Source organism: Microcebus murinus, chromosome 11, assembly GCF_040939455.1.
Source record: "Microcebus murinus isolate Inina chromosome 11, M.murinus_Inina_mat1.0, whole genome shotgun sequence".
NCBI classification, from domain to species: domain Eukaryota; kingdom Metazoa; phylum Chordata; class Mammalia; order Primates; family Cheirogaleidae; genus Microcebus; species Microcebus murinus.
In genome coordinates, this window is record NC_134114.1 from 28,740,219 (window position 1) to 28,767,201 (window position 26,983).

Consider the following 26,983-nt stretch of genomic DNA (forward strand, 5'->3'; position numbering starts at 1 on the left):
GGTGGTGCCCCTTGGCTCTCAAAGGGGAAGACATCCTCTTTAAACACTGCAAAATAAAAAGAAATAACTCAGCAAACCCAGAAAGCTTTAGCAGTTGGCTGAGGTCAAATTATTTAAATGAACATCAGCTTCTCCACCATGAAGAAGAACTGAAAATTGAATCACCCTAATAACAACCATTTGTTTTTCCCTCTTCACTTACTGGTTGGCAGAAGTGTCGTCTGTTTCCAACCAGTACATTTTATTCATTTCTGGTTGCATTCTTGTCATCCCAGTTCAATGTGGAGATTTTTGTCCTGGAGCTAATTAGTTTCAGCTGATATTTGCTCAGCATCAAACTTTGGAGATAAATTTAAGTAAAATAGGCAGTCAGTGTGATGGAGTCTCATTTTTTGTGCCACCTTTTTTCTTTTTCCACATTTTTCTGAAGAAGATGATAAAGAAAGCCCAAATCCTATAAAATGTGTCAGCATAAAAGAACAAGAGCTTCACAGGAAGTATAGGGGAAAAAAATCATTTGCCAACCCTAGAAGCAGGTTCTTAAGGAAATATACAGCTTTATTTCTATTGTAGGAATACGTTGGCTGATGAAAAAAAAGCTACCTTGGCATAATGGGTCCTGTTTGCAGCTTATAGCTGGGGGTTTTTGCACCAGGGTCCTGAAAAGTTGTCAGTGTTAATAAAAAGTTTTCCTGATAATGGTTTTGGTACACTGTGTGCAAGCGTGTGCTATTCCTAGTGTTTGGTTAAAAAGAGACTGTAATATGGATTGCATTATACAGAAGAGCCAAAAATAACATCTGTCTCGCAAATAAGGGGAACGATCTCATTTCATATCTCTTCTTATTTGACAGCATCTTTTTTTTTTTTTTTTTACTTTACTGGAAAATTACAGTTTTGTATAGTTTACAGAAATAACATTTAAACATTGCATGTGATTTTAGACTCAAATGGGATCTACTTAATAAAACACACAAGCAATTAGAGAACTTCATTGTAATCACTTCTGAAACCCCAGAAGGTTCACATCGACTGTGCTCAGTTTCTGCCTTCCCAGCCTCTCCCCTTTCGGAAGCTTAGCAAAGGAAATCACTGCTGCCCACATTATGTATACAGATCATCTTTACCTAGCAGTACAGATGTTTTTGAACTTTATGCTGCTACTGCTTGGGCGGAGGTCTCATTTCTCCAATGAAAATTATATTCACCAGGGATTAGACTTTGGTGGACACAGATGTTAAGCACGTTTGGCAGCTCATCCCAGAGATTGTAGGGAAGAAAGAATGATTAGGAAAGAAACCCCAGTTTTCTGTTTTAAATTTTATGTAACAGAGGAGTTACCTGTTTCAGCTGTAAGCTAAGCCCACCTACTTGTATTTTTTACCCTTCTAAAAATACGAACTCTTCTACAAGTCCAAATGTGGTTATGTGAATGTGGCTATTTTGGCAAATGTCTCCTGACAGATAGGTTATTTTCATTCAAATTTGTCTTGCTCTTGGTCTTATTCTATGCTTCAGCTGTTTTGATCAAATAAATGGGCCTCAATATTTCAGAAGGAGCTGGAGTTCCCTGCTGTTATGACTGTGCTTGACGAACTGTCAACCTTAAGTTATTATAATCATTGTTGTTTGGTCAGAGGTCACAGTATTTGATTTTGGAGTTCTTATCCATTGGTTGAATCATCTCTTAGATGCCAAGGAAGAGTCTATTTGGAAAAATAAATCATCTATCATTTAAGTGCTTCTAATGGTCTGCAATGGGCAATATTGAGGTGGTAGAGATGGTAGTGGTGTTAGTGGTGTTGTTAATAATGATGCTGGTGTTGGAGAAGTTGGTGGTGGTGGTGATGGTAGTGATTGAAGTGTTGATGGAGACAATGATAGGGGTGGTAGTGATGGAGGTGGTAGTGATAGAGGTGATGGTGGTGGAGAAGGTGGTGACGGGGTAGTGAGACTATTTTGCCAAGCTCAGTTTTTGGAAGGAGTTACATATAAGAGCCACAGAAAGCCTACTATTAATGGTGGTGGTCAAATCCTTGCTATTTAAAATCTGGTGTATAGACTAGTAGCATTGGCCACTACCCATGATTTGATTAGCAATGTAAAAGTTCAGGCTCCATCTCAGGCCAACTGAATCAGATATGTTTTTAACAATATTCCCAGGTGATTTGTATGCTCATTAAAGTTCCAGAAGTACTGGTCTAGAGGAGAAATAGCCAGGAACACCTGCCACCATTGTGGCCCCATATTCCTGCCCTGTATTCTTCCCATGAGGGAATCTCAGCCCTTCCCTGCATATAAGGTAAGGGAGGTCAGCGTTTAGCTGACTGGTAGATGGTTATGTGGTCTAAACTTCAGGGTATCAAGTTAGGTTTAGGTATGGATCCAAAGGAAAGCTGTTTATGCCCTGAAATCTGAGACTTCCCAACTAAATGTATCTTTGAAGATTGCCATAGTGCCTGAAGTTCTCACTAGTTTTTTAAAAAGAAGCATAGCCTTTTAACAGGAATAAGACATGTAGGTGCCGCATTGAGACACTGATTATGTGATCTCATTGATAAATGAGCTTGAAGGTGATCCTGGGACTGAGACCTAGTTCATATGGGCTCCTTAGGGAAGTCTGCAGAGGGCTTGCCTACCTTACCTGATAGACATTGGCAGCCCATGGCACAGTGCCTGCACACACACATACACACACACACACACACACACACACACACACACACATCCCGAGGCAGGGGGAGCAAAGGCTGTGGGGGGGAGGAGATAGAGAGATTCACCCAGAATAATCACACTAGCAGAAATTCCTGGATAGTTAGTGGTATGTGTATAAATTGTGTGAGGCGAGACAAAGTTGATTTCCACATATATATTACGGTGGTTATGTGTTGCTATATAACAAACTGCCCCAATAGTTGGTGGCTCAAAACAACAACAATCATTTATTTTTACTCATAAAATTATCATTTGAGCTGAGCCTGGTGGGGAAAGCTTGTCTCTGCTCCACACAGCTTCAGCTGGGTTGGCCTGACAGAGACTGGAGAATAAGCTTCCAACAGGGCTCATTCACATGGCTGGCGGGTTGGTGCTCAGCTGGGGCTGTCCACCAGTCCTTGGTTCCTTTCCATTTGGGCCTTTGGCTTGGGCTTCCTCCCACCATGGTATTTGAGTTCCAAGAACAAATGTTTCAAGAAACTTGAGCAGAAATTGTAAAGCTTCTTATGGTCTAGCTTTTGAAGTCCCAAATGTCACTTCTTTGTAATTATCATTATTATTATTATTTTTAGAGCCAGAGTCTCACTCTGTCACCTAGGCTAGAGTGCAGCGAGTGACATGATCACAGCTCACTGTAATCTTGAACTCCTGATTCAAGCGATCCTCCTGCCTCAGCCTCTCAAATAGCTAGGACTGCAGGCATGTGCCAACATGCTTGGCTAATTACAATTTTTTTGTGTGTGTGTATGTGTGTGTGTGTGTGTGTGTGTGTGTGTGTGTGTGGAGACAGGGTCTCACTGTCATGCCCAGGCTGGTCTCAAACTCGTGGACTCAAGCCTTGGCCTCCCAAAGTGCTGGGATTACAGGTGTGAGCTGCTACTTCCAGCTCTGATTATCATTATTTTGTGTAGTTGTCCTTTTATATGTATATCCAAGTAGCTATCATATATTTTTGGACAGCAGGTGTGGTACCACCTAAACAATCTTCTTCAACACTGATGCTATGTGCGAATTTTTTAACCTGGACTTCACCAGCTTGCTCAGGTACTATAAAATGAAGGGGAAAAAAGCACTGTGCAAATAATGAATCAGTAGGCTAAACTGTGGAGGACTGTTCAATTAGCACTGGACTGTGAGGAACAAGTTCATCTGAGGTCAAGAAGACAAAGGTCAAGGTGGTCTCTGGCTCAGGCTAAGCTCACAAAGATCAGGACTCTGGTTGATTAAGCTATACTTGATCTCACAAGGAAACTGTACATGGAAATAATTAGCAGTATTGGAGGTTATTTAGCTGTTTGCCATGGTGGGACTAGTCCCTGAATAGCACTTTCATCAGGGACTTCCCCAGCATGACAATCTATAATGACCTCCTGCTCCCGTGGCTGGCTTTCAAAGTTCCCCAGAAACAGACCTTACGATAACTACCCCACCATATTTCTCACAGTTTTCCAATATTCTTGGTCTAAGGCAGATCCTCCACTCTCTTCAAGACCTTGATTCACCAAACTCCATGAAGCTTCCTTGTCTCTGCTGATGCTGTTCCCCCAGACAGAAAAGTTCTCTCTGACTTTTCCACCTAATCAAATCACATTCCTTCAAGGTTTAGCTTCAGTGTTCCTCTTCTCACAAAGCCTTTTCTGGCCACCCTAGCATGGTTTTCTACTATACTCAAATACAGGAGAATACCAACAACTTTTCATGCTCAATGCTAACCCAATATTCTTCCATTAGTTGGGCTACTTCTGGCAGGAACTGGTAAATCTTGCCACCAAGGAGCAATTTGTTCTCTGAACTCTGATAGCCCTACAAGCAATGTAAATAGTAGTCCTAATTGCTCTTGACTTTCCACTTCCCCCAACTGGGGGACAGGTTCCCTCTTTCTCCACCCCCTCTTCTCAGTACCGAGTTTTCCTTTTGGTCTTCTCTTTATTAGTCCTAGTCCAAATGCCATAACAAGGAACATCATCGATGTGAAAGACTTGTGGTATTATTTTTCTCAGGGACGTGCACCTGTTAACTAGTCACTGTACCCTTTTTTTGACCTAAATCAAATCAACAGATATTTATTCAGTACCTATTAAGTGCAAGGCATGAGACCTGACTTGCCCCCATGGAACTTAAATTTTAGCTGGAGAGAGGAACCTAATATACATTAACAACAATAAAGTATAAGTTTAATACTATTGATTTTGAACATAAGATGTCTTACGAAGAAATGTCTTAGGAAGAAATATAAGAAGTAGCTGGTAGGCTATTCTTTTGTCACCAGGCTGGGCTGTTCAAGGTGCTTAGTGAAGATCCTTCCTGGTTCTACTTGTATAGTAGGAATGGTTGCAAGGTCCCAGGGAAGCTGTGACTAAGAGATGTTTAGGGTAGAGGTGGATGAAGAAGACGGTGGAAATTCTAACTCATAATGCTTGCAGATGCAGTCAGGTGATTGAAGAAATTATAAAGGAGGTGTGAGGACATGGGAAATGTCATCGTGCTCTGTTTTAGTTAAACAGCCAGGTTTCTCAGGTTTCTTTGCCATGGTAATGTACCTCTTCTCCAAATGGTGCTGCTGGTGTTTGGAGGATACGATCATTTCCATTTTCAGAGAGTGGCAATCTGGATTGAGCTGTGCTCAGAAACTGCTAGCAGGCGTGTCTTCCCTTGGGCTCTAGAGTGCAACAGAGGATATTGTGGTAGGTCAGGAACTGAGGAAAGAAAAATAGTAGCATGGGGAATGGAAGTAAGGGAAAACAGATTTACAGAAAATGGAAAAGAGTTAATAAGTGGGGGAGGCATGTGGCACACATTTAAATGAGACAGTTTTAAATCTTTTAAAACAAATTCTACCAACTCTTCATGTATACAGGGAGACCACACAGTGTTTGTTATAAAATTCAACTAGAGTATATTTCTGGAGTTCTCCACTTCCTCCTGTTCCCACCCTCTCAAAGAAACAAAAAAGTAGGCAAATTTGAGGGGCTGGTGGGCAAAATGAGTGCAGAAGAATAATACCACTAACTTAACGTAGAATTGGAGCCGCGGCATTTAATTCTAGGCCAGGCTTGCTGCCAAGCCCCACAGAAAGCAATCGCATGGCCAATGTTCAGCCACAAGTTAACACTGAAACAGAGTCCATTAGTGATTTGCAAATCTGTATTCCTATTGGTACAGTTACTGCTGCATCTGGAGCTAGGTAGAGGCAATTTTAAAGGTGCTAAAACCGGTGGATAACTGCTGATTCATCCATTCATTCATTCTTTCATTTCTTCAGTCATAGTTTTTGTGCTATACTAACACTCTGTACGTATTTCTCTTATAATATTTATCATGTTATGTTGTTAGCATCACCAAATCTAGTTTCTTTTCTTCTTGAGGCACACAGCTAGACGAACATTGCTTACTTCTTTTGTTATTAGATATAGTCATGTAAATGACTTCTGTCAAAAGGAAAGTGAATGAATGTAGTGTATCCCATATATAGTCTGGCATGAGAAAACCTCTCTCATAAAATCATATATACTCTTTGCTGGAATGGAGACAATGCCCAGTGATTTTCTTTTCTTTTTTTTTTTTTTTAATGTCTTTATTTAGTTTTGGCATTAAGGTTATGCTGGTGTCATAAAGTGAGTTGGGAAGTGTTCCCTCCTCTATTTTCTAAAAGAGTTTGTGTAAGGCTAGACTTATTTCTTCCATAAATATTTGATAGAATTCACCAGTGAAACCATCTGGGCCTGGAGTTTTGTTTGTGGGAAGGTTTTAAATAATAAATTCAATTCACTCAATAGCGACTGGGTTGTTCAAATTTTTTACTTCATGTTTCGTTTGTATTCGTAAGGTGTATTTTTTCAAGAATTTGTTCCTTTCATCTAAGTTGTGGAATTTGTTGGCATGTAGTTTTTCATAATGTTTACTCATTATTATCCTTTTGATGTTTGTAGAATCTGTGATAATAACCCTTCTTTCATTCCTCATATTGGTTATTTGTGTTCTTACTGAGACTTTGGAAACCAAATGTCGAAAATGTTGAAGCCATAAGATCAGAAACACCTGCTTCATACTGTTACACACACAAGAAATAAACATTTGTTATACTAAGTCACTGAGATTTGGGGGGTTTGGTTGCTATAGCAACCGGCATAACCTTACTTAATGCAGATTGTCATTATTGGTTTATATGTTTATGTTCCTCACTATACTGTAGGTTCCTGGAGGCCAGGGGTCATGATAATACTGATTTTGGCATTGGTTTCAATGCTTAGCACAATACTTGGTGAATATTAGATTTTTGACTATAAATGGATGAGTGAAATTGTTCCTATGTATTTGTAGTCTAGAAGTTTTCTTTCCCTGGGATGAGTGACTCAACTCCAACCAGGGGATTCAACCCCAACCAGATTGCTTTATTTTTTTCTTCCTCCCTTTCTTTTCCCCACTTTTCTCCTCCCTTCTTCTCACTACTTTCTTTGTTCTGCCTTTATTCAGAACCACACTTGTGGATTACTCTAAGAGACCTTTTACTAAGGTAAAATTCTTCAATTCTGATCCTGCTAAAAGGAATTTCGAATAATACAGACATGGGCTGGGCTTCAATTTGCTTTTGCTTTCTTACCCAAACATATAAACAAAATCAACCAAATGAAGCACAACGACTTTCAGAACTCTATGCAAATGACTATGTAAAAATGGATCCCAGGGAGGAACATTGAGATTACTTGGAAGAACAAACTTTTAAAGTATTTTTCTGGTGGTGTCAGTTTAATCCCTTTGCATATACATAATTACAAATTATATTTACTTAAAGTAGGTATCAGGTTCATATTTTGCTATACTTTAGCACATATTCCTATAAAATAATTTAATCAAAAATATTTTCTGTGTACATTGTTAGAGCTTGGAGTTGAGGTCACTGACTGGCTGATGAGCTCACAAGGGTAGATAGTGTGCTACATGAGCCGCAATGTTTTTGCTAACACCGTAAGGGTTTCTGGCGCAATGAGTGGACTTTGACAGTAATCCTTGCTACAAATATAATGTTAACAAAATATTTTCTAATGTAGATTTTCACCAAATTGGATTAGTCCTCTTAAATAACAAGATAGCATTGGTGAGGGGCTCGCTGCACTAAGTGAGATGTTAACAAAGGTGGTACACTGTGGACTGAATCTCTTGTCACCATCGCTTCTTCACCATGACCAACCTAGCCTCTAAAGGACTGTGAAAGACACATGGAAAAGATTCAGGCCCTCTGAGGCCTTCCAAGGCCAGTCAGCCTCCACCCAACCTGCCAGCTGACCTCAGGCACACAGGTGAGCCAAAGCCAAGATCAACGGAGCATAACCCAGATCAGCAGAACTACTCAGCTGACCCACAGAACAGTGAGAAATGTTAGATTATTGTTTTACGCCATTATGCTTTGGGATGTCTTGTTATAGAGCAACAGCTGACTGATATAACCTCAATTGTAACAACGATGTTTACTACTCATGAATCCCCATTTGAATGAATATGAAGGCTTTTCCTCCTAGTGGTTTAGGCTCTAGGCTCTGGAGCCAAACTGCCTAGGGGTTCAAATCCCAGTTTTTATACTTATTTAAATTTTTCTAGTGCCTAGCAACTAGTGCTAGGCATGTTGAATAAAATGCTATGTTGCCAGCTCTGTGGCAAGGGGCACATGGGATCTCCTTCTAGCCCTTCAATAACTTAGTGAAGCAGGTAATATGATCTCTGTTTCGTAGATGTGGATACCAAGGTTCAGAGAAGTTGCACAATATCAAAGTTAGTATGCTACAGAGCCACGATTATGAACTCAGATCTGACTATGCTTACTCTATTATTAATACCTGGCCACAGCATCTTAGATAGTTTGGCCTTTTGTGGATATTTGGTCCCATCATCAGCTTTTGCCTCCAGTAGGATTTTTAAAAAGAAATTTAGAAATCTAAGTAGTGTTACCAGAGCAGGAGAGGATGCAATGGAGAAAAATGTGGACTGTGCCAAGCACTGGGTTTCCCCCTTAACTTGCCAAAGTTACTTTGAAATTAAAAGTCTGTTTATATCATCAGTTCCAGTCATGAAAAATGGTGATAAAGAAAAACTATAATGGCTAAATCTCATTTGTTTAGTACATTAAACATGTCCTTAAACCATGCTTCCTGTTGGGCATGAGCATAGAGGCAGGAATGAACTCAGCTGAACTTATAGCAAGTGAGTTATGGATTTTTCAAAGAAATGCAGTTTTATATAGATAAAAAATATTTCCATGGCAAAAATTGGAGTTTGGAAATCCTACCAAGCAATTATATGATACTTTATATTTAGCCATCACCACTTCTCCATTTCCTGCTGAAGTATATGGAATTATAAATTGAATACATTGCTTAAACAACACTTTATAGGTTTTTTCATTATTAATTTCATTGGAAAGACAGCAATGATAGAATAACCCTAAATTCTGGATTCCAGGATCTGTATGACAGAAATTTTACAATTCCTTCATTCATCTGGATTTTCCCATCCAACTTTTGATTGTTTTCACCAACAAGCAAAGAAATGAACTTGCTAAGCTTGTCCCTTTCTTGTACACATGCTAATAAGTCATTAAAAAAAGCAAAACAAAACTCAAACCAATAGGATTTAACTCTATGGGAGCAGACTTTGGAAAAAGCCTGCATAACACACAGCCTGGATAATATGCCTCTGCACTCTGGATTCTGTTCCGAATGTCCTTTTCAAAATGTTCAGTTTCTGTTTTCTTTTACTCTATCCAGTAAAGGAGAACCAAACTGCCATTTAACAGTTCATGCCTGGAACCAATCTTAAATGACCCAGGTTTTTCTGTCTTTTATGTGTACATCAGAATCCTGCAGTGCCTCCAACAAACATTTGGGAGCTGTAATTCGCCACAGGAGTGCAAGACTAGTAACTTCATGTATATGGTGACAAATGTCTCTGCTAAAATTGATGGACAGCCTTCCACATTGGGAGCTTCCTTGCTGAGGACCGGCTGTTGTTGCATGCACCCAAACCCCCATCCCCAGGAATAGGCCAGTGCCAAGTCCAGACTCATGGACAGATAATTATTATCATAGTAAAGTAACTTCAAAGAAAAAGTGGAATTCTGTGGCCATGAGATCACGGTAGATCTGAATGAAACTTTTGCAGCGTTTCATTAGTTTTTCCCTGGAATAGTCCAGGAAGTGGCATGCATGAGGCTTTCTGGCTCACAGATTTGCTGTGCTTCTGGCTGAAAAAAAAAATATTGAAATTGAAATCTTAAGAAATATGTTTATTGTGCCCATATCTTAAGAAGCTTTTACTTGATCTTGGCAGGGCAAGCCGCTGTTTGAACAATTGAAAACATCTTTTTAAACTGTTTCCAGAAAGCATTTGCAAACACCCTGAAGTAAGGTTACATACTTACGATTCAGCTCTAAGCCTCAATTAAGGCTGTTGTTGTACAGTGTTTGCTGCCTCTAACAGCCTGACACCATAATAATATTACACAGTATCCCAAGATAATGAGAAGAATGCCTCACATCTGCTTATACTCAGAGAACAAAAGGGAATTGGAAGGATGTGTCCCGTAACACTTGCAAAGCGCCGCCTTTGCTTGCAGGAGACACAGGGTAGATTTTCCCAGGAATTATTTTGCTGCCATCCGGGGATGATGGCATAACGTTCTAGAGAGGTTGGAAAAAGCTTAACATACAGATAGACCACTCAGGCTGTGGGCTTGGCAAGACTGACCTCATTAAGGGAACCATTTCTGAATGAAAAATGATTTTTTTTAAGTTAGTTTATTAAGATAAGAGGAACTGGTTCAAGTGGATAGTGGAGAATACTCGAGAGATAATGAGTCTTTCTGACTTGGATCTTTGCTCTACTCTGCTCCGATCTCTAATGCTGTCCTCTGAAACCAAGTGATGGGGAATGATGTTGACTATGCCCTTCTAACACTTTTAGCAATAGACGCTTGGAAAGAGGTGTGAGATGAATTGTCCTTATGCGCTGCTCTGCTTTCTTGGGGTCATACTCTTTAGGGACAAAGAACATCGTTCTAAGTCTTCATTAAGTAAGGACTTGAGAGATGATAAGGAGAAATACCCCGCAAATAGAACACAGCAGGTAGGAGAAATGGAACCCTCCGTGCATGCTTTCTGGCCTGCGAGGCAGTGCTGTGCTTTGTCTGTTTAACATCACTGTAGAAAAAACATGACTGAAAAAATAATAATTAACTGAAAAAAGAGAAAACAGTAATTGACCCTGGTAGACACTCATCGGACTTTCCAGTACTTTCTAGTCTTACCCTTTCTCTCTCCTAACAGAACTCTACATTTCCTCCCTTGCAATTTATTAGGTATTTTCCTGATTTAGATACCCCTGGAAGCAAACCTGTCAAAAAGATTTAAGTAAAAGTGGTTTATCTGGTAGAAATAGTGGTGGGGGTGGGGAAGTGAGATAGGGAGGAAAGAAAGTCAATAAAGGGTGCGTGCTACAGTCTGAATATTTGTGTTCCTCCAAATTCATATGTTAAACTCCTAACCCTTAAGGTGTTGGTATTAGGAGGTGAGGACTTTGGGAGGTGACTAGTCATGATGGTGGAGCTCTCATGAATAGGGTAGTGCCCTCATGAAAGAGACCCTAGAGAGCTCTCTTGCCCATTTTACCATGTGAGGATGCAGTAAGAAGATGGCTGTCTACGAGGAAGCAGGCCCTCGCCAGACACCGAATCTTCTGGTTCCTTGATCTTGGAATTCCTAGACTCCAGAGCTGTGAGAAATAAAATTCTACTTTTTATAAGCAACCCAGTCTATGATATTTTGGTATAACAGCCCAAACAGACTAAGTGTGCTAACCAACCATTGTAAGCAACTGGAGCACGAAACCCCAGGGAAACTCTGGGATGGTCTGTAGAATACACCTCAGTGTTACCCCAACCAAAGAGAGAGGTTGCTCAGACAAATCTGCCAATTTCCTGCTAATTGTTAGCTGGGGGCTGCTTCTGAGGGTGTTGACTCTAGAGCTTCTAGCTTGCTCCATGCATGGGCCAAACATGTTCCTGGAGTCAGAAGGGAAAAGACAGGGAAGGCTTCAAGCAGAGAGTAGCAGGTGTTTGCAGTAAGCAGCATTGGGTGTGTGGGATGAGCACTGCAGGGTGTAGGCGGGCACCAATAGCATTGCTTCAGGGCTTGATCCAGCCCCCCTCACCCCGCCATCTCAAGGGATAGAGTTTGGTTGGCTTAAAGCAATCTGTACAGTCCATCTCCTTGGACACTGCTATTGAGTTGCTATTTGGGCACGTGACTCAAATCAGTCTATGTCAGGAATGAGACTCAGATCCCAGACTTCAGTTGGCTGTTGCAAAACTCAACTCTCTCTTCCTCATTAGATATGAAGAAGCATGAAGACTTGGAAATTGCTAGCAGCCGTCTTGGGAGTACATGAGGAGAACCAGCTGAGCCTGCAGTGTCATAGCCAAGGCTGGAGATAGAGAAATAAATGGTCCTGATCATAGAATTTGAGCTCAGAAGTGAGGCTTCTATAAAGCTGCATCAGTTTTCCAGGGCTGCTGAGACACAGTGCCAAAAACCAAGTGGCTTAAAACAACAGACATTTATTGTCTCACCGTTATGGAGGAAAGGAGTTGGCAGGGCCATGATTTCTCTGATGCCCTGCTAGAGAATCCCTCCTTGCCTCTTCTAGCTTCTGGTGCTTTCTGGCAATCCTTGGTGTTCTTTCTCTTGTAGAAGAATCACTCTGATCACATAGCTGTCTTCCCCCTGTGTGTCTTCACATTGTCTTCCCTCTCGACATATCTGTCTCTGTGTCAATATTTTCCCTTTTTATAAGGACACTAGTCAGATTGAATTAGGACCCACCCTAATGACCTCATTTTAATTTGATTACCTGTATAAAGACCCTACTCCCAAATAAGGGCACATTCAGAGGTACTCAGAGGAAGTCAGGACTCAAACAAATCTATTTTGAAGACAAAACTCAACCTATAACAGAAGCCAAACCTATTTAACTATGATAGAAAAGCAATTTTTTTTTTGTTTTGGTTTGAGGGCGTTTGGGTTGAGGCTTTCCATCGCCCTCAATGCCATCTTACATACTGATTCCTTGACCTGTGTTTATAAATGAAAGAAAACCCAAAACCCCAAATCAAGTGAGGGACTCCTGACAGTGGACGAGGCTGGCATCAGAGCTTGTGAGCAGGCACCGGCGTAACCACATGCATTGCCGAGGTACTCAATACAAAAATTTACAAAGGGTATCTTTTCATTTATTGATTTAACAAGTATTTCCTAAAATCCTTTCTTCTCCTCTGTGCCATGTACTATTCTAGGAATTAGGAATATAACATGAAACAAAAAAGACACACTTCCCTGTCCTTGTGGAGCTTACATTGTAGTAGGGGAGACAGATAATAAATAAGAGAAACCAGTAAAATGTGGAGCACATAGGATAATACTACGGGAATAGGAAGTGTCAGGGAAACTTGGAATTTTAGCTCGTATGGGTAGAGTAGGCCTCTCTGGGAAAATGACATTTGCTTAAAAATGTCACACCCAAAGGAAGTGTTGTCGTTAGCCATGTAGATGAGTCCTGATGGGAACGTGGTATCCATTCTGGGTGTAACTGGAAGCATAAATGGATTAAAAGCAGGAAAAGCTTATCCGCAGAGGAGAGGCTCTCTATCTCCTCTAGAGGACTATGGGTCGCGGTTTTGTGTTTTGAATGGAATTGGATTTATTTCTACCTGGCCTGCCTGAGACACCTGGAGGGCTCTGCAAACCACTGAGTCTGTAGAAAATCGGTTGTGGCGTAGGTTGAGTCCATGGGCCATGACAGCTAAATGTGGCTTTAGGAGCTTTAAAGGCTGAGACAGCCCTTGCCAGCCATTGTGAGTATTCTCTCTGCCTTCAAGGTTTCAGTACTATGAAAAGGAATAAGAAGGACCAAGTCTATTGCAATATCACCTGCGGTCTATTATTTTTAACAGCAAAATATTGGCTTTCTAAGACACCCAGACATACAAAGTGTGGCGGTGTGAAGTGTGTGAAGGCCCAAGACTGGTCCTGTGAACATCCCATGAAAATCAGTAGTATCCCTCTGGCTGTAGTCTCACAAGCTCTTAGGGATGGGTGTGATAATGTACAATGTTTTAGACCTAGTTGAATATACTGTTTACATGAAGGACTCTTCATGCTCCAAAATAATGTTGAGAAGGATAATTGGTCACTTTGCCAGTTTGTACCACTTAGTATAACATTTTTTTTTACCAACTCCAAATTAAGACAGCAACCATCAGTTAAGCAAACAAGCATTTACTCTATTGCGGTTGGTAAACATAGTTATACTACATTATTTATTGCTGCCGGATAGAAGCTACATGAATAGTAAATGATTGTGAGTTTCCTGTATACAAGGTGGTAGTAATGATGAATGCTTGCAAACTTGAATAGGAAACTTCAAAAATGTCTCCTCTGTAGGCAAAATTAAATTATTGAAATTTGAAATTGATATGTTGCTAGTTAAGGTTTAAGTTAACATGCTAAAAAGATCAAAAGTAAAAGCAAGAGAGCATCCCAAAATTCGGAGGCATAAACGAGAGATAGGTTTATTTCTTTCTGCTGTAGCAGTCTAGAGATAGACGAGCAGTCCAGGGGGGGTAGGTGGTTCTGTTCTCTAAGGTTACCCTGGAGCTAGGTTTCTTCTGTCTTGTCCTGCCATCCCTCGAATTGTCATCCTCATCTCCTTAGTTGAAGCTGACTTACTAGCACTGTGTTTTCTTCCCACACTTTAAGAAGAGTAAAAGAGTATTTAGAAAAGAAGCTTCCTTTTTAATTATACAACCTGGAAGTTGCACATATATATCTCTTCAACTCACACCAAGTTGGCCAGAGCCTACCTGCAAAAAAAAAAAAAAAAAAAAAAAAAAAAAAAGCCAGAGACATCCCTAACTGTGTGGTCATATTCTGTGTTTAAACTCCTGGGGTTCAACTATAAAAATAATAAAAGTTACAATGGATATCAGAAGACAATTAGCTTAAGTAAAAGTGCTGTGTTTTCCCTCATGCAAAGGAATGATATTTGGACTGTAAGGCTGATACAATTTTGGAAGGTTTACTTAACCATCAGGTAGTGATAGTATGACGTTTTCCCCATGGTCTTACAGTTCAGCTGGAAAGATAGGAAATTCAATAGAAATTAATGATCAGGTGTGAAGACATACTGAGGAGACATAGAGTACTGTAAGAACACAGGGCAGGAGAACCTAACCTAGTCCTGGGACAAAAGGAACAGTGATGGCTTCCTAGGGGGATTGATGCTGGGCTGAGACTTCTGTGGAAGGTATTGTTTGGGTGGAAAGTGGAAATTGTTCCAAGGATGGGGATCAGAGACACGGTGTAACTTTATCTAAGGAATCTTCCAAAGACAGAAGTTATTTAACAAGACTGCTGCAAAGAATCTTACCCCCAAGGCAGGAGCAAAGGGAAAGCTATGTAGAATTTATCCAGAAAGGAAGTAGGATTACTGAGCTGGAAGGAAATTTTCTTGGCACCAGTCTTGTAGCAAAGTATAGAGTCATGATGAGCCCCAGATTCTGGGTCATCTGCAGCGATTTGAAACGTGGACCTGGTTATTGTTTGGCTGCAAGCACCAATAAATCGATCAAGCTTTTCAACAAGAATTAGAATATTCCTAAAATTTTTCATTAATCATGTCTTTTGGAAAGGTAGGAAGTGGTAGAAATTACATCTGTTTGGTTGTTTGGCACCAAAGTATTAGCTCTCCTAGTGTTTATCTGGTGTTTCTTTACTAAAATATGTTGTAAGTTTGACTCATGATGAAATCTATTTTATTTGGAGAGGTGCTTTTGAGAATGAATAGCAAATTGTCTTGGATAAAACAAAAGCCAGGAAAAAATGTTGTAAGATAACGATTGGGTAGAAATGGAGGAACTTACTTGAATGTTTTTGCTAGTTTGGAACAAAACATCTCATTTTTTCCTACCTCAGAACAAGCTATCTCCTTATTTTGATATGTATATTTTTATTAGGTTTTGGTTAAAGTGAAGATTCTAAGCTACTGCATGCTTAGTTTGATCTTTCTTAAGATTATTTATTTATAAGCACTTACAAAGTGCATACTATGATTAAGTGCTGGTAGGTACGCCAGGGGTTGTAGGTTCTAGGTGGTGCTGGACACCAGGTGTTAAGGCTCTGACAATGCAAAAGCAAACCCATTTCATGCCCAATGGAGCGCAGTGCTGGCCGTGAAGCATGCGGCACTCAAGTTTTACTTCTGAAATGCCGTATGTCTTTGGCTAGTTATTCAACCTCTCTTCTGTAGTATTACCCTTTCCTGCTTCATTCCCACTCTATGGCCAAATCCTACCAGTTCCAGTTCTTTCACTGTGGCTAGGATATGATTCTTGTTTGACACTCCAGGAGTTTCATTTCCCAAGACTGTTTTGAGAAGGGTGATTCTGAAAGTATTTCCTGGAAGGAGGGGTAGCTTCTCCGTCGTAGTCCCTCCATGTTTTTCCTTCCAAGATGCCAACTTAGGTATCTCTTGGAATTCACTGGCAAACTGAGGCCATTTCCATCGCCCACTGCGCATCAGAGACATGCTAGGTAGAAGAACAAAATATAGTGGGGTCATTTCTCCCAGCATCTAACAGGATAGTGGCATGGAGTGGGCCTTATTATTATTACTATATGGTAGGCACAGTGTCTCATATATTATCCCACTCCTCATAAGGGACAACCCAACAGTCAGGCATTACTATTATTATTCCCATTACATGGATGAGGAGGTTGAGGGCCAGAGAGGTTATGTAACAGCTGTTCCCACAAAGCAGGATCCAAACCCATCTCTCTCACACTCCAATGTCCATGCTGCCTTCAAATGTTTTTCTTGAACTGGTGAAATCCAGACACTTAACTAGTCTGGTTGGGTGAGTCCTGCTCCTTGTCGGAATTCAGGTGAATCCCAGCCATCTGGGAGAGTAAACTCCTCCAAGGCTGGAGCAAAAAGGGACAAACTGAACTGAGAAAGGAAGTTGGCTAGAATATTATTGCTTAAGCTGCCGTCTCACTGGCAAGAACAGACTATTTTTGTTTAGCAAAATAATTGGAATTCACCACCCCATCCTTCCTTCAGTTGGACCTTAAAGACACTAATAAAACATTTCCTTTTTTAAAAATTTCTGGGGTTTTGAAAACATTTTCCAAATTTATGTCCAGACCAGGTGTGCAGAGAACACATGTGATCACCCTACACATAGTGGAAGTGGTTCTTGCCCTGTACATTGTGTTGTAATTGTCCCCCAATTGATTGGGCTTCCGGAAGGTAAAGGGACAACTTACTCATTTTGGAATCCTCAGTGCCCAGTGCACCACCTGGCACATGGCTAAGTGAATGTCCGTTGAAATTAACCAGTATCCCAGTGTTTCTTATTCATAACTAAAGGAATCCACTTTAAATTTAGATAGACAAATGTCAATCAAGTCATTTGCAACTTTCTCTGTTTCCTGGGGAAAGTGTGAGCCTAGTTTACTTTTAGTTTTACCTGTAGGGCTGGTATTGTCTTTGTGCCATATGCCACCTTCTTTAGGGGAAAGCCCATTAGCTGTGACAAACCTATTTGGGGGGCTACAGCTCCTGGTGGTCCATTGAAGAACCTGACAAGTGGGTAGTAACATTTGTAATGTGTCCGTTCTATCTATGAACGTAACTGTCAACTTTTCCAAGCAAAAAACAAAATTTGGAGGGAAATTTGGAGAAGCCTGTAATAATCTTGAAATATATTAAGTTTGGAGAGCTGTTTGGAAAATGATTAACCTTTCACTAGCACAGGAAGAGCAAAAAGCACATGAATGAGGACAGCTGCTCTGTGGTCTGAGTGGGTCTATTTGCATTTTCGCTGTTAGGATAGCCATGGCCTTTTTACTCATGTTGGGAATGCTCTGACGGTTAGTTTCAATGATTTTCTTTATTGTGACTTGCAGATCAATCTCCTACATGATTGCTCCATTTAACCTGTATTCCCTGGGTTATTTCTTAAAGCAATTTATTGAACATTATCCTAAATTGAACTGCATTTACTCTCCCCTGACCCAATTACTTAAGTGGTGCACTTCCATTTGATTTTGATCATCTGCTCTCTTGCTATTTGCTTTCCGTCTAATTTTACTATTAGTTGCAAAAGAGACTATTTAGTTCTGGAGTTCCTTCCTTCCCAAACCGCTCTCTGTTTGAGCAGTAAAACTCATCAAGGCAGCTCTTCTAATTTGAAAAATCCCAGTTCTTCCATCTGAGCATGGTTTCTGTCAACAATTCCATTCTACAAAGATTTATGGAGTGCCTAGCTTGTGATAGAACTCAGCTAAGAGCTATCCGCTTGCCCTCTTTCTCCTTTGGAGTGAGTTTGCTAGGCAAAGGTCTCTGATCTCTGAGTAGGGTATCTTAGCTCTGGGTCCTGTCAGATGGTTTTCCAATACCAGTGTCAACTCCTCTGGGTTCCTTTCAACACTCCTGTCACAGTGCACAGCAAATGTCCATCAGGTTAGTTGGCTGCAGTCATTTGTGTGTTCATGTGTTTGTAACTTCCAAGTCATGAACAAACCCTGTTCCTCCAGATGTTTCCCCATCCTTACAATGGTTTCTACTCTTTTTCTACTAACATTCGTATAATATGTTTGGTCCTGGTTCATGTCTTGAACCATTAAAAAAAATTCAGTGTCAATACAATTTGTCATTTCCCATCCTTAGGATTTTCCCTTTAAACTTCTGAACTTAAGAAAGATTCACCATCTTTCTTCATTTCACGGAACCCTTGTAAACTAGCACTATTTAGGTTTTTATTGGCCTTAAACCTTAAGTAGAGCTAGCGGTGGGAATGGAAATGATTTTTCTCTGGGAAACCTGATTATTTATACTACATGAGTAAAGACATCTTTAAACAGGTCTCCCTTTCAGTCTTTTCCAATTTCTACCCAGGTGTGAAAGTGACATTTTGTTAAGCTTTCCCATTATTTGCTAATTCCCACCTCCATCTTGTGAGGTCAATGCTGCTGTCACCAATTTGCTGCTTAAATCCCATTATGACCAATTCCCCATGTAACCCACAGAGAGCCCAGCTGCAGGTGGAGTTCTCCTCGCTTGAGGTGTCCCACCCTACGGAGTCCCAGTCAGTACAAACAGGATCTGAGCTGTTCTCATGAGGCAGAGGAAAGATCTTGTCTAAAGCCACTTAGTAACTCAGTGGCTGAAAACCCAGAAATTCCAGATTTGTGGATATTTGCCCCGATCACTCAACCATACCATAGTTCAAGCCGCGGGTTATATTTTGAGTGACAGCGATTTGATTCAACCGTGACATTGAACAGGAGATTGAATTACCAGGGTGTCGACTTTACCGATGAGAAAGACAAAACAAAGTAGGAGAAACAGTGGCAATGGAGAGAGGCAGAATGTGGGGGCAAATGGAAGGAAATGGAATCAGTCTGTGATGGGAGAGAGCCGAGACTGTGGGGATTATGCTCATGAGCCTATGAAGCATTTTTTAAAGCCACGTACAGTTCGGGTCCTCTGCGAAATGCTTTCTATGTTATAGCAAAAATAAGGCCCTGTTACTTAGCAAAATTAAAATTAAAATGAAAAAATAACATTAAAATTTTTTTAAAAAAGGAAAACTAAAAAAAGAAACAAACCTATATGTTTGAAAAAATGACCTTTGGCCTTAGAAATGCTTCTCCTTTTCTTTCTTTCTGGATTTATTCTATAGCAAACGGAGAAGGACTTGATTACTCTCATTTTACCCCTGCCCCCTTTCCTGGTGGTGTCTGGATTATCTTACTGGTGTGAGTATATGGCCATTTGGCAAGTAACTGGAGGAAATATGACAATTTTTTTTGTTTGCAGTTGTATTGTATTCCAAAAGGAAATGTGGTTCTTCTACAAGTTTACTATAATCTTAAGTATCTGGGCTGTGTCTGATACAACTGTGCACTCATAAAATGGGGAGTCCAGGGACAGCCTTTTGGACATTAGGTGCTAAATGTTCTTTTTATGGAATATGCTGATTTTCTCCATTTGAGATTCAAAACTTTGTGTAAAAATATTCTCCACTTAGGAATAGCTTTTTTTTTTTTCCTCTAAAGAATTAAAGAGGAATATCTAATGTAAACACTTAGTCTGGTGTGAATAATTTCATCCTTGGCTGTAAGAAGCTCTTGAAATAGGTTCATTTAAAGGTTTGAAGTTTTGTGTGCACAATATAATGTTTCAGAACTTCTCAACTCTCACATTGGGCACGGTATATTTGACAATAAGAGATCAATGTTCTCTGTTCACTGTCAGCTATATACATTTCTCTTTCAATCTATTTGTTTCAGTAGAATGAGACTGGCTACTTTTGGCATTTGGCATTCGTTATAGTAGCTTGTATTTTTTCCAGATGACTTTAGTGTATATGTCAGCACTATGTACATAGAAGTCTATTTTTTTTTTGAATAAAGCAAAATTCAGCCTAAGTCTTTTATATGGAAGAAAATAAAGCCATATGGAAAGATTTCATTTTTCAAGTGCAGTTTTAGAGGACAGAAAATTAAAATTCTGCCTTTGTAGAAAGCAGGTTGAGCTTGTTTTGTGTCATTCTCACTATTGACTCTAAGTTTGCACTCAGAGCATTGCACTGACTCTTGGCTTCATCATGCTCAACATATATCTTTTGCCCTTGTGTTCAGACAGATGTGAAGGGTGAGGGGAACTTGGGCAGATATTTTGGATGGCCCAACGAAGTTAGACATTCTTGGAAACTGATGCAATATAGGTTTCAGAAGAGATTTGCAAAGCCCCAAAGACCTTTTTCTGTTCCACAGTGATGCATTGGGGGGCCTCCATCCAAGCAATGGCATCTGCGGCCCCCAGTGGGTTGACACTTGCAGGCCAGCTAGAGTGGAAAACACTTTCCCAAGATAGCTGGACCGCCTTCATTTGGAGATCTTACCACTTTGTAGAATTTGAAGAAAACTCTCACGGAATCACGGAATAAAGATGTCAGCCAAGAAATGTCCTGGAAGACATCTGCCCTGTATATGTGTGTAACAGTCTGCTGTTTGAAAAATAAAAATCATATGCAATGTAGCTTGTGAACAATATTTTGCTTGAGAAAGATAATGATTATGAAGGGAAATACATCTGGGTCTCTTTTAAAATACCAAGCACCTCACTCGCTCACGGATGTGTAAATGCTTATTGCAATCAGACATGATTGGTGGCATCTCTTCTCACCTCCAAAAATGGGCTGGAGCAGGTTGGAGACTTTAGGGCACTTTTGATAGATGGAAGACCCAATGGGAAAAACAGATTCCTGTAGGAAAGGCCAGTTGAAAAGATACAGCCACGAATGAGAGCTTTAGGGGGCATTTTCTTTACCAGTAAGCTGCTCCTGGCTATTTCCTTAAGAGGAGACTGGTGGCTTGGATACTATGGAAAAATCTGGGTAAGCATATTCAAAATTGCCTGCTTCTTAACAAAGTGATTGGCAGCAAGTATAGATTAATATGAAAGATTCAATAAAATTTCAAATTGAAAACAGCTGTAAAGTTATTAAAAATCAAGTATGAAGGGACAGTATATTCTTAGTTTTAGCTGTTTCATTTTTTTTCTGCATTCCTTTTATTTTGGTGATGTCTAATATCTCCCAAATAAGACTTTCGGGATGTCTATTTCATTGTTGTAAATAAAATTTAAATATTTTGATATGTCATAGTCTTCCCTTGGTGTTTTTAATATCTAATGCAATATATTTCAAATTGCAGGTTGCAAGTGCTTAGTGAGTAGAAGAATCTAATTTCATGGCTCGTGACCAGTGTCTTTTTTTCTTAACCTTTTATCAAAGTATAATATACATACAGAAAAGTGCATATACAGTTTGATATATTTTCACAAATTGAACACACCCATGTAACCAGTATCCAGACCAAGAAGCTGTAGCTCCCTTAAAGCCCCCCTCATGAATCCTTTAAATCACCATCCCTCCAAAAATAACTCACTGGCCTGACTTCTAAAAGGATAGACTAGTTTTGGCTGCTTTTGAACTTTATATAAATAGAATCATACGGTATGAACTCCTTTGTGTCTAACATTTTGCATGGGATTCATTCATATTACAGCAAACAATTGTAGTGCTCTATTGTGTGAGTATACCAACATTTATCCATTCTACTGTTGATGAGGCTTTGGGTAGTTTCCAATTGTTTAGACTTATGAACATTGTTTCTGTTCATATCGCCTCTGTAAACATTATAAAAAAGTCCAGTGGTAGATACATGCACTCATTTCTCTTGAGTATGTGCCTAACAGTAAAATGTTGAGTCCTAGGATATGGTATGTTCAGCTTTAGTAGATCCTGCCAAAGTGTTCTCCAAAATGACTGCACCAATTTAGCATCAAATATAATAGAATAAATATGAATAGAATAGATTAAAATTGAATGGAAAGAAAATGGAAGCCTATATCACATGCCATAGTCATTACTATTGTTTCTTCAAACCTTTGTTTCAATTATAGATATTTATGTTTGTGTTAGATTTCAGTATGAAATATACTACTTTTTCTGAGTTATCATTAAAACAACTTAAGAAATACTTGTCTAATCTGAAGGCTCAAGTCCACACAATTATATTGACTGCATTGCTTTAATGAGCAAATTGTCCTGGTGTCAGTGAGTAATAGAAAAGTCATAGTCTAGAGTGGGGAAGTCATATTTTAGGATCTGGACCAACTTTTGACAATAGTAATATTTAAAAACATACTCTGATAAGAGCTACACAGAGAAATGAAGGCATAAGAATGCATAATCATTTGAGATTTTGTGACAGCCAAAACAACACCCTGGATAACTTCATGCTGTCATTTCTGGTCCTGGGTCCTGAGAATGTCTATGCAGGGTCCTTTATAAAGCCTTTCCTCAGGCACACTGCACTTCCAGCTCACCTAGTTCCTCAGCCAGGCACACCAACCACTTCTCAAGTCCAGAGCTAATTCCATCATAATAAGGAAAATGGGTGGCTCACATACAAAACATATTTGCCTGAGTTTCTTGATTGAGTGTCCAGAGTGGTTGGGACTCGGTAAACAATGTGACAGGCATCATAAGAGAGGGTATAGTTGACTGCCTGAGATCATATCCTGGCTCTGTCACTACCTACCTACATTTTCCTATTCCTCCCCTTCCCTCTCATCTCTTGCTGTTTTCCTTCCTTCCTACCTTTCTCCTTCCCTCCCTTCCTTCACTTTTTCTCTGTCCTCCCCTGTTTCCCCTTCCTCCTTTTTTCCTTCCTTCCTTGTTTTTTCCTTTTTCCTAAGTTCTGATTATAAGGATGGCACTTACTGCATAGTGTGGTTCTGTCATTATGCTTATAATTCTATTAAAAGTGTAAATCAGATCACATCGTTCATTTCCTCAATATCCTTCCATGTTCCCGTTGACTTCATAGAAACTTCTTCATGTTGCTTACAGAGCCCTTTGCCCTCTTGCCCCCTTATCTCTCCAGGCCTGTTGACCACGGCTTTCCCTTACTTTTAGCCATATTGAACTCTCTTTGGTTCTTTGAATGTTCTATGCTTTCTCTATCTTTGTGGACTTATCATGGGATGTTCCCTTTCCCTGTTTTGTGGCTGGCAAATTTCTACTCATCTTTTGGGATGATATGTTCTCCAGGATGCTTTCCCATAGTGGGAATCATTTGCTCTTGCTCCTGTTGCTTCTTGTTCTTTTCTAAATATGCTGTATTATATTTGCTCACTTAACTTTCTTCCCCACTGGATATAGTCTTTGCAGGAGCAAGGATAATGTCTTTCTAATTCATCTGGGAATGTTTAAAACAATGCTCATCAAGTCAGTCATAAAACACAGGGGTAGTCTTTGGAGAGTAGAATTGCAGATAACTTTATTTTTGTCTTTCTACTTAACCATTGTTACTAATTTTTCTACAATGAACACATATTATTTGTGTTGTAAAATTATGCAAATTCAAAACGAGTTAAATATCAAAAAGTACAATAAAAAAATTAGATAATTATAGGAAAAGCATAAAGGGTGGTAACACATTAGTGAATCTGTTATCAGTGGCTAGTGTTTAAAGGGTGATAGAATTCAGGGGCCCTGGCTGCCCTTATCTTCAAACCCATATTTGTTAGTAGGATTTAGGGTGTGGAAATTATAGAGTTCAGCCTATTAAGTGCAGGTGGAATCAGAGACGAAATGAGTATAGTTAAAGAGGAGGAAGGTCATTTAAAGGAGACAGATGGAACCAGCTGTGAAAGTTCTTTGGAAAACTGGGAGAAAACAAAACGTTCCAAGTGGAGGAAATAGAAGAGCTGCAGAACCAGGAAATAAAAGGCGGGAAGACTAAGAAGCACAAAGTGTATTAGAGAGAGTGAAAAGGAGGATAAAGGAAGAAAGAAATAAGGATAAGTAGGGAAACATATGTATCAGAAAGATATTTTAGGGTCAGGTCAGGAAGGAATGGAAAGTAAGAATGTTGACATGTCCTACTCGGGGCAGGGTATCAGGTCTTCTATTGGAAGTAGATCTGCCTAATTCAGCCCTGCAGGTGCAGACATCATAGCCACAGGGTCTTGCAGAGATCTCTGAAAAGTCCCCTTTGGGCCACTCTTTTCTTTGGGAGGTTTTGTCTTCCCAACTTAAGTGCACTGGGGCTCTGGTGTGAGCCATTTATTTACATTTTGAAACCTGAGCGTTCAATGTGAACTTTCCCTACCCTGCTGTCTCTGTGTGCCTGGGACAAAAGACATGACCGCGCTGTCAGTGCACTGAAGTATGTGCAGCCTGCCTGGAGGTCGGGTCACAAAGCAAAGCAGCTTAAAAAGTACGGGGCTCCTCTTGGAATACAGCTGTGAGTCCATGCAGCATTTGTCAGCTGTGCTAGAGATGGGACTGAGGACAGAAAGGAACATCCAGGAGAACACTGTATGAATGGAAGAGCGCCATTAAGTGTTTTAAACTGGTGTGAAGTCAGGTTTGAAGTGTGGAGGTCAGAGGGTAAGCTCTCTTTCCCCAGGAGCCTAAGTCATTGTCTGGCACATTTTCAGAAAACTAGTTACGGTAGGTACGGAATCGCTGCAATGAGATTCACTGGCCGTGTGTTTTCCTGCTAGTTTACCAGGGTGAAGACTACACATGTGGGTTTGCAGGTTGGTTTTAACTCAAATACCGACTCTGACTGATTGACAGAGGCTCTCTGGGGTGCTGTTTTGAGAATAATTCTAGGCCACAGTCCAGTAGCGATCATGTTTCCTTGGGCTTAAGAGGGGGTAATGATCATACAGTATCACTGATTTTCTAATCCTGCTATAGATTCCACTTTTAACCGTGGACAAATGGTCTTGGAAATGCATAATCTTGGCCACTGTCTAGTGAGTCCACCTAATAAAATTGATCTTCAAGTTGAAATGGCTAAGGCAGGTGGTTAAATTGCCTCCATCATTCCTAAGGAAGAACTTTACCTTCATGAGATGATGAAATTCAATATATGGAACAACATGAGCTGAGTGATGTGAAACTAGCTTTACATTGTGGACTTAAATTTATTTATGAGGCTATAGAGATTATTGTCAAGCTTGGTTGTTAAATTTTCAAATAATCACAGAAAGAAGGGTTGGACAGTGAGGTTGGCCCAGGGGCTCCAGGAACTCATCCTTTCCTGTCTTTGGCATGGATTTTGGGCAACTTTCCACTTTTTGATGTTGCTCTCACATGGGAATGATTCACATCTAGTGTTAGGTACTCAAGTTTAGAGTTTATTTTATGATCCATTGTGGAAACTCCTCTGTTTGCAGATGCTAATGCTTATATGGAAAAGATGGAGGGCCATTCATTTCTCTGTCTTTGGGAAACTGTTATGATAATGTAGAAATGACATGGGTTTGGGAGTAAGGTAGTCCTAGCTTCAAACTCTGCCACATATTCACTGGAAAATCTTCAACAAGTTATTTAACCTCACGGCTTCTGTTTCCTTACATATAAAATGAGGATAATAGGACCTCCTTGTGCACTTGTTGTGAATGTTAAGAAAATGGGAATCTGTTGCAAACGACAGATTTTGCTTTAGCTAATTTAAGCAGAATGGTATCTTTCAAGGGATACTAGCTCGCAGAATCCTTGGGAATGCGGAAGGAATGGCTTCTAGGCTGGGCTCCAAAAGTCACCCTGCAGATCTGGGCTGTTCAAGAAGTTGCTGCACAGGGAATTCCAGGGCAGGATCCTAAACAAAATTAATGACTGAGGTATGTCTTAGCATTCATGTAGAATGTATCACCTTATTCAAAGAGTGATGCATGAATCCACAAATAGGACAATGTTAAAGTGTATTTTTTATTTATTAAATGCAGAAACTTTCTCTGAATAATTGCTGATTTGTCCTACATGATGGAAACTGAAGCTATCATAATGTTAATAAAATACGGTTACTTATCTGAGTTTTCTAAATGAGTAAAAAAACAACTAAGGTAAACTGAAAATAAAAATGGACTAAATTTATTTAAAAATTGAACTTTTATGGAATTCCCATCAATTTAATATAAATTGTTGTTTATTAATTTCATGGTTTCACAGTGAAAATTTAGCATTTGGGAAGATATTAACTGTTATTTTATAATGGTTCTATTTACAAGTGGTATTGCATTTTGTATGGAATTTGTAGTTATACTACATGTATAATCTGGCTATCTTTCCTTCTCCCCTCCCCCACTAGTCAGAGTCATATAGTTAGAAGTAATTTCAGGTTTTATTCAGTGAGTCTGTTTCCTCATTCACGTATAAGGATAAAGCAGATGAAAAAACATGTCCAAAGTCCAGATGCATCTAATAGCCAAGTCAGACACCTAATTGAGGATCTTCAAATTCCACCCACGTGTGTGGCAGTCCCTTCCCTGTGTCTGTCCTGTAGGGATTAACCATGTAAGTCATCTGTCACTCAGGGCTGAAGGATGATTTTTCTTACATTGTTGTACACCATGCAGAGCAATTCGGAGCATTCACAGATCAGAGCATCTGAATTGCATAAAATAACAAAACCCTAAACAAGTTTAATTCAATCAATTAGAGGTTGATTTTTTTTTTTTGGCCTCCCTGATGGCCAGCAAGTGAGTTGACAGAAATATTAATATTTACTTCTCAGATTACTGTTGTACCTACTAGGATGACACATGGTTGCTTGATATGAATATATACATA

General features: G+C 39.8%; 1 long non-coding RNA gene and 1 other non-coding gene across 2 annotated transcripts in view; both read left to right on the plus strand.

Annotated features, from left to right (window-relative positions):
* Positions 1-26,983, plus strand: part of LOC142873784 (uncharacterized) — a 221,321-nt gene that overhangs the window by 38,786 nt on the left and 155,552 nt on the right. The window lies entirely within an intron of this gene.
* On the plus strand, positions 7,580-7,733 carry LOC142874199 (small nucleolar RNA SNORA62/SNORA6 family). Its single transcript, XR_012922016.1, has one exon. It is a non-coding gene; the product is annotated as a small nucleolar RNA SNORA62/SNORA6 family (small nucleolar RNA).